The 7,160-nt window shown below is 40.9% G+C and overlaps 1 protein-coding gene across 1 annotated transcript in view; it reads left to right on the forward strand.

The window, feature by feature from the left end:
• The window catches only part of PCNXL2 (pecanex-like 2 (Drosophila)), a 168,977-nt gene that overhangs the window by 52,009 nt on the left and 109,808 nt on the right, over window positions 1–7,160 (forward strand). The gene's annotated exons all lie outside the window — the stretch shown is intronic.

Genomic DNA, 7,160 nt, shown 5'->3' on the forward strand with positions numbered 1-7,160 from the left:
CAAAAAAATTCAAAAAAAAAAAAAAAAGAAAAAAGAACTAACCTGGGATGGGAGACTAGCAAGGATGGAGCAATAGGGATAACAGGTAGTGACTGAATTTAATCAAATGGACTTATCATATGGGCAGCTCCTAGTATAAGAACATTAAGTAAATGGTGAGTTATTTCATTGGGAAAGGGGGAGAAAGTCCCCAGAGGAAAAGTGACCTATGCCTTATTTAAGAATGTATTAGCAAGGAAATGGGTTAGGGTCATATTTATTGGGTGACACTTCTCTTAAGATAGTTTGTAAATTTATGCAGATTGCATTTTCTGCCTAGAGCAGAGATACAACAGCATGTCTATGCCAAATTGAAAAGATGTTTCCAAAAAGGATTATTTGAAGTGAGAGTATTTATGGTGTCTTTCTTTGGGAAACAGCCAGAATTATTCCACTGTGACTTCTTTTTGTCGTTTCTGAGTGTTTTTAGTGGAAAAGACCCAAATGATTTTGTTTTCTCGTATAGTCATACTTGGGTAATTTGGGACGTTTATTATGCTTTAATAGGCCTGAGATTTAAGAGCTTGGCAGCAGAGCATTAGGAATGAGATAAGCTTCATAAAAACAGAGGCCTCATACTGTCTAAGGAGATGCAAGTTCATAGCTAATGGAAATGGGACTTCTATTTAAAGTACCTCAATGTGTACATATCAGCCCCAAACTCACACTTGCTGTATATAAAATAGATAACCCACGAGGACCTACTGAATAGCACAGGGAACTCTACTCAATACTCTGTAACAACCTAAATGGGGGATTTAAGTTTTCTCATTTGAAATAGATATATGTGTGTGTGTAGCTGAGTCACTTTGCTATGCACCTGAAGCTAGCACAGCACTAGAAATCAACCCTGTGTGTGCGCTTAATCGCTCAGTTGTGTCCAACTCTTTGTGACCCCATGATTGTAGTCCATCAGGTTCCTCTGTCCATGGAATTTTTCAGGCAATAATACAGATGTGATTGCTATTTCTTCCTCCAGGGGATCTTTCCAACCCAGGTACCAGACCCACATCTCCTGTGTTGCATCTCTTGCATTGCAGACTGATTCTTTACCACTGAGCTACTTGGGAAGGCAGTAAATCAACTCTACTCCAATATAAAACAAAAAAAATTTTTAAAGTACTTAAGTGCAGTGCTGTGCTGCATGTGGTGGTGTTAGTGTTATTCTTTCCATTGACTGTTATCTTAAATGAGTTTTTATTTTATAGATAATGGTCTTATATGGTACAGAAGGTGCTTCTTCATACATGCTTCTCATTAATGATTAGTGTTCATTCATTTACTTGCTTGTGTGCTTTGACATTGCTTTTTGGATACCCATAAATTTTTCTTTTCTCTCTTTCTCTTTTTTTTAAAATCTGACTTAACCTTAGAAGAGAAGAAAGAAGTATAAAGGGAAAATATGAGGTTGAGTCTTTTAACCTGGAGCACACCTCTGTACACTTTTAGGGGGAAAAAAATATGTAGGTCATATCAACTTTCTTGGAGCTGTGCCTTTAAAAAGCACAGGAAACCCAACAGCCTGCCTTGTTGAAACCATTTGATTGTCACTGCACTTGTTGGGTGGACTCGTCTATTGTTCGTTTGGCATTTGTACTGAAAAGGGTGTTCCAGGACAGATGAGAGCCTGGTGCGTGTGGAGTAGGGTCCCCAGTAGTGGCCGTGGCCCCGTCTGTCCCATTCACACTTACGACCCTGCCCACTGCTATCAGCAGAAAGGCACAGGTAGAAGACGCCTTTCCTCTGCTGCTTCCTGCTGTTGTCCTTCCAGGATGGCTCGTGTCCTCAAGAAGATGTGGTAAGTTTGGGAGGTAGAAATCCATCACCAGGTGGAGAACTAGGAATTTCAACATCTGGATTCACAGGGTCCGTTGAACTCACGGTCTTCCCTAAGTGGCCCACTTAGCTTCCCTGAGTCTGATTTCTTCCTCTGAAAAGTAAGAGGACCTGGACTTGGTAAGTTTTGGTTGTTTAGAGGGGAGCCCTAGAATTTCCTGATCAAGAGAAAATATATCCTCAAATAAGATATCCACTTGTCCTAAGTTGCACATACTGTTGCCAGGCAGCATCCCAAGTCCTTAACAAAGATGAAGTCATTTCATCCTCAAATGAGCATGTGGGAGGTCCCAGTATCAGCCCCATGATAGGTGTCCTCTGGGATTGAAACCCAGGCAGTGTGCCCTCAGGCCCATACTCTTAAACACTGTGTTGTGTTGACATCTGACAAAGTGCCAGCATGTCCTTTTTCTGGTGGGAGGGTTATTAGGTTATTAAATTACTGAATTTTTACTGTATGGCTCAGGGAACTCTGGTCAATGTTATGAAGCAGGCTGAATGGGAGGGAAGTTTGAGGGAGAATGGATACATGTGTATGTATGACTGAGTCCCTTTGCAGTCCACCTGGAACTATCACGACATTGTGAACTGGCTATACTCCAATGCAAAATAAAAAGTTTAATAATAAAAAAATTTACTGAGTCGTGGAGGAATCAATCACTGGAATATAAAGAACTGTCATTCTGGAGATCTGGCTTCAGTGATTAAGAATAGCAGAGTCTGTTTGATGAGCGGCATACTGAAAATCTTTTACAAAGCTTGTATTTTATTCTTCAGAGTGGTTGTGAAAAAAGAGTAAAAAAACAAAGCAGAGACATAGGAAAAGAACAAAGATACCTGGGGTCTTGGCTGCAATTAGAGCATGAGAGTGCGTGTGCCTGATTACTGGTTTTGCTTATGTATAAATACAGGTTGCTGTGCTATGCAAAAAATAATTGTGATAGATTCATTTAATCATAATGCAGCAAAGTTTAACTTGTTAACGCTTTAAACTTGCAGATGAGGCTTTCCCTGGGGCTGCCTGTCTGATTGTAGTTGCAATGCCTGACCTACTTATCAGCTTTTCCAAGAGGTGGCTTAAAAGCCTCCCAGGATATAGTCATACACTGAAAACCCAACAGGAATAACTTTTTAAAACCCATGATTCATTTTCATGGCATTTGGGGGTTCATACATCACATAAGGTAATCGTGCTCATGCTTGCAGTTTTCACCTAGGCATGAGTCACAGGACTAAATCTTAATAACCAGACTAAAAATTCTTAACAGTGTTGTGACGAGAATGTTTCAAATCCAGAGGCATTTTGCTTGATAGAGTTGGGAGGGCATAAAGAAGCAAGTTAATACAAGAGAGTCCGTCCCCACTTCTCAGGATTTTTGCTTTTGATGTACTCTAGAGTCATTTGTTTGAATGTCTCCTGTTTTGTAATTAGCGTACTCTTCCTCTGGTTGAATTAATGGTGGGGATGCATGGATATGATAATGACCTTCAAAGGGAATCATATCTTTTAAGAGAAGTGAGTCAAGAGTTTGAGTCTGTGTTTGACCTGTCTGTCCACATCATCTTTAACTGGTGGGAAGTCAGGTGGGGAGAGGACTAATTAAAAAAATTTTATTTTATTTTGGAGTATAGTTGATCAACAATGTTGTGTTAGTTTCTGGTGTACAGCAAATTGATTCAGTTGTACGTATACATATATTCATTCTTTTTCATATTCATTTCCCATTTAGGTTATTACAGAATATTGAGCAGAGTTCCCTGTGCTGCACAGTAGATCCTGGTTGGTTATTTATTTTAAATACGGTAGTGTGTATATGGGAGAAGGCAATGGCACCCCACTCCAATACTCTTGCCTGGAAAATCCCATGGACGGAGGAGCCTTGGTGGGCTGCAGTCCATGGGGTCGCGAAGACTTGGACATGACTGAGCGACTTCACTTTCCCTTTTCATTTTCATGCATTGGAGAAGGAAATGGCAACCCACTCCAGTGTTCTTGCCTGGAGAATCCCAGGGATGGGGGAGCCTGGTGGGCTGCTGTCTACGGGGTCTCACAGAGTCGGACATGACTGAAGCGACTTAGCAGCAGCAGCAGTGTGTATATGACAATCCCAAACTCTCAATTTATCCCCCCAACACCATGTTTCCCTTTTGGTAACCAGAAGTTTGTTTTCTAAGTCTGTGAATCTGTTTTGTAAGTAAGGTCATTTGTATACATTTTTTTTAGATTCTGTGTATAAGTGATATTATATGATATTTGTCTTTGGCTTTCTTAGTGTGCTCATCTCTAGGTCTATCTGTATTCCTGCAAATGGTATTATTTCATTATTTTTATGGCTGATTAATATTCAGTTATATATATGTACCACATCTTTATCTGTTCATCTGTTGATGGACACTTAAGTTGCTTCCATGTCTTGGCTATTGTAAATACTGCCACTGGGAACATTTGAACCATGGTTTGGGAGAGGACTCACTTTTTGTGAACCTTAAAGATACAACCTCAAGCTGACGTGAGAGAGTAAACTGCTGTTCTCTCAATTTTGGGCATCTCAAAGGCCCCCAGAGCCTTGGAGACCCATCCAGATCCAGGGTTCAAGAAGCTTAAACCAACAGCTTGATTAAAACTAAAGTGGACTTTCTGAAAGAACGAAAGCCAGTTGAAGTCGGCTCTCAGGTGGATGTCAGTGAGCCAGAGGGAAGAACGTGAAAGTTACTGGGAAAAAATGTTTGTTTTTCTTACCCAGAATTCATATTCCTTCACAGTTCTTCTGGTCCAATTGCATCATCTTTCTCTTCCACTTTTCCTTTCTCTTTATTCCACCTCTGTCCTCCCCATTGTCTCTGCTTCTTTCCCTTCTCTCCCTTGCTCTATCCTCTGCCTTCTCTCTGCCTCTGACTCTTCACTGCTAGGTGTGTGACCAGGGTCCCCAGGGGACACATTTAGACCATGGGGCTCTTGCACGACCAGATGAGGTCACGTCTCAAGAGCTCCTGATTTGCTGTGCCTTTGAGAGAACATCTGTCCTTGGTTCATCTTCTGTAGCCGGTCCAAGGAAGTTTAACTCTAAAATTAGTCTCCAAACCCAGGATATTGATGAGAATGTGGGAAGATAAGAAAAGCGAGAGGAAGATTTGAAGAGGATTCTAATTAACCTCACTTTTCCTCATGACGTTTTCATGAAACAATTCAGGTTAACCTCATCTTTTGGTTCCAAAATCACAGATGTGACCTTTCACTGAAGGGCTAAGTTATCTTGGTTCCTTGAGCCTTTCTTTCCTCAGTGGCCCATTTTCCAGCCTTTGCTTTCTTTTCATTGTGATCTTCTGATGTTCTATGTCACACTTCCTGAGCCTCGTTAAGAGTTCTATTTTTCCTTCTCTTTTGACATCATGAGTCTGGTGAATGTATCTTACTATCTCATATGCTAACCAGTCTAGAAACCAACACATCCTGCCATTTGAATTCTCCATTATTATGGAATATTAGCCATAAAAAGAATAACATGATGCCATTTGCAACAGTACGGATGAACCTAGAGATTATGTCAAACAGAGAAAGACATATGATATTGCTTATATGAAGAAACTAAAAAAAATGGTACAAATGAACTTATTTACAAAACAGAAATAGACCCACAGGCATAGAAAACAGACTTATGGTGACCAAGGGGGAAAGGGTGGGGAGGGGTAAATTAGGAGCTTGGGATTAACATATATATACTGCTATATATAAAATAGATAACCAACAAGAACCTACTATATAGCACAGGTATTCTGTAATTAGTATTTGGTAATAATCTGTTGACAAAAAATTATTCACAACCTAAAACTTGAGTTGTGTTTTATTTGGTGGAAATGTTTAGGACTTCAGTCCTGGGAGGCGGCATGTCAAGAAACCCTGAGAGAACGGCTCTGAGGAGGCAAGGGGAAGAGCCAGGTTATACAGAAGTTTTGCAACAAAGGGCAGGTAGTTGGGAACATCAAAAGATTATTGTTAATTAAAGAAAACCAGATATCTCAAGTTAAGGAATTTGGTGCTTTTCTGTGTATGAGAAGATGCAAGAGTTGGGTTCCCTGAAATCATTCCTTTGATACGCACCTCAGCTGTCTGGCTCCAGTATCCGGTTTTCACATCCTGCATTTCCTCAGGGCTCGCAGTGGGGACTAGCTGCAGTGTGATGGCTGCTAGATGACAGGTACTCTTTCCTCCCTGACTCTCCTCAGGGCCATTAGTTTGCATGGGAGGGCTGCAATCACTGGTGACTGTGACATCCTTTCCTTACTGATACAGCAGGAAATATTCCATTTCCCAAACCTGTAAGGGAAAAGAATCTGAAAAAAAGAATAAATAGGCATATGTATAACCAAAATCAACTTGCTGTATACCTGAAACTAACACAACATTGTAAATCAACTATAGTTCAGTTTTTTAAAAAATGAGGTCTCCATTATGGGTGAAGAGTGTATGTGGAGTTTAGGAAGCATGTTGCTACTTACTGACTGCCTCTAGAAGTGACAGCCATAGAATTTCACATCTGGGGTCCATCAGTCACTGCTGTCTACAAAGCAGGGGTCTGCAGTCCATGAATCCGGCCCTCTTCATCCTTTCCAGCACATTTATATTCTGGATCTCCAGCCCAAACCACTGGGCACTTTTCCCCTCGTGTTCATCCTTAGGCCACATAAGGTCTCTTCTCCCCAACCCCTGCTTCTCCCCAGAACTCAGCTTTCTCCTGTGCTGGCTTGTCTAGCAAATTAATGCAGCAGCTCCCATAGCCCATCTTGGCTCTCTAAAGCACTTTGTAACTTGCAATTCAATCCTGTGGAGCAGTTTTCTCCGGGAAGAGTGACTGAAGAGGTAGGCTGAATTCCATACACAAAAAACTTGAGCAGTGTCCATCATGATGGGGTTTTGTATAAATCTTTCCCTGAAAGACCCAAGTATGGAGGAGGAAAGACCAAGCTCTGAGTATTCCTTTAAGAAACACAGAGATATACCATATCATTAACTTGGTGAAATTAACCACACAAGGTTTCCTCTGATCATCTTGTTGCTATTTGAAAGTCCCCTTGAACAGCTGTCTTGCATATGAGACAAAGGAAGTGCTGAGAAAAATGTACACAACTTGAGAGTTGCAAGTTAAGTTTTATTTGGGGCAAAATGAGAACTGTAGCCCAGGAGACGGCATTTCAGATAGCTCTGTGAAACTACTCTAAGGGGGTGAGGCAAGGAGCTAGGATATATAGGAGTTTTGCAACAAAGGGCAGGTAGTAGGAACACAAGA

The sequence above is a fragment of the Bison bison genome, unplaced genomic scaffold (genome assembly GCF_000754665.1).
Source record: "Bison bison bison isolate TAMUID 2011002044 unplaced genomic scaffold, Bison_UMD1.0 scf7180017864099, whole genome shotgun sequence".
NCBI classification, from domain to species: domain Eukaryota; kingdom Metazoa; phylum Chordata; class Mammalia; order Artiodactyla; family Bovidae; genus Bison; species Bison bison.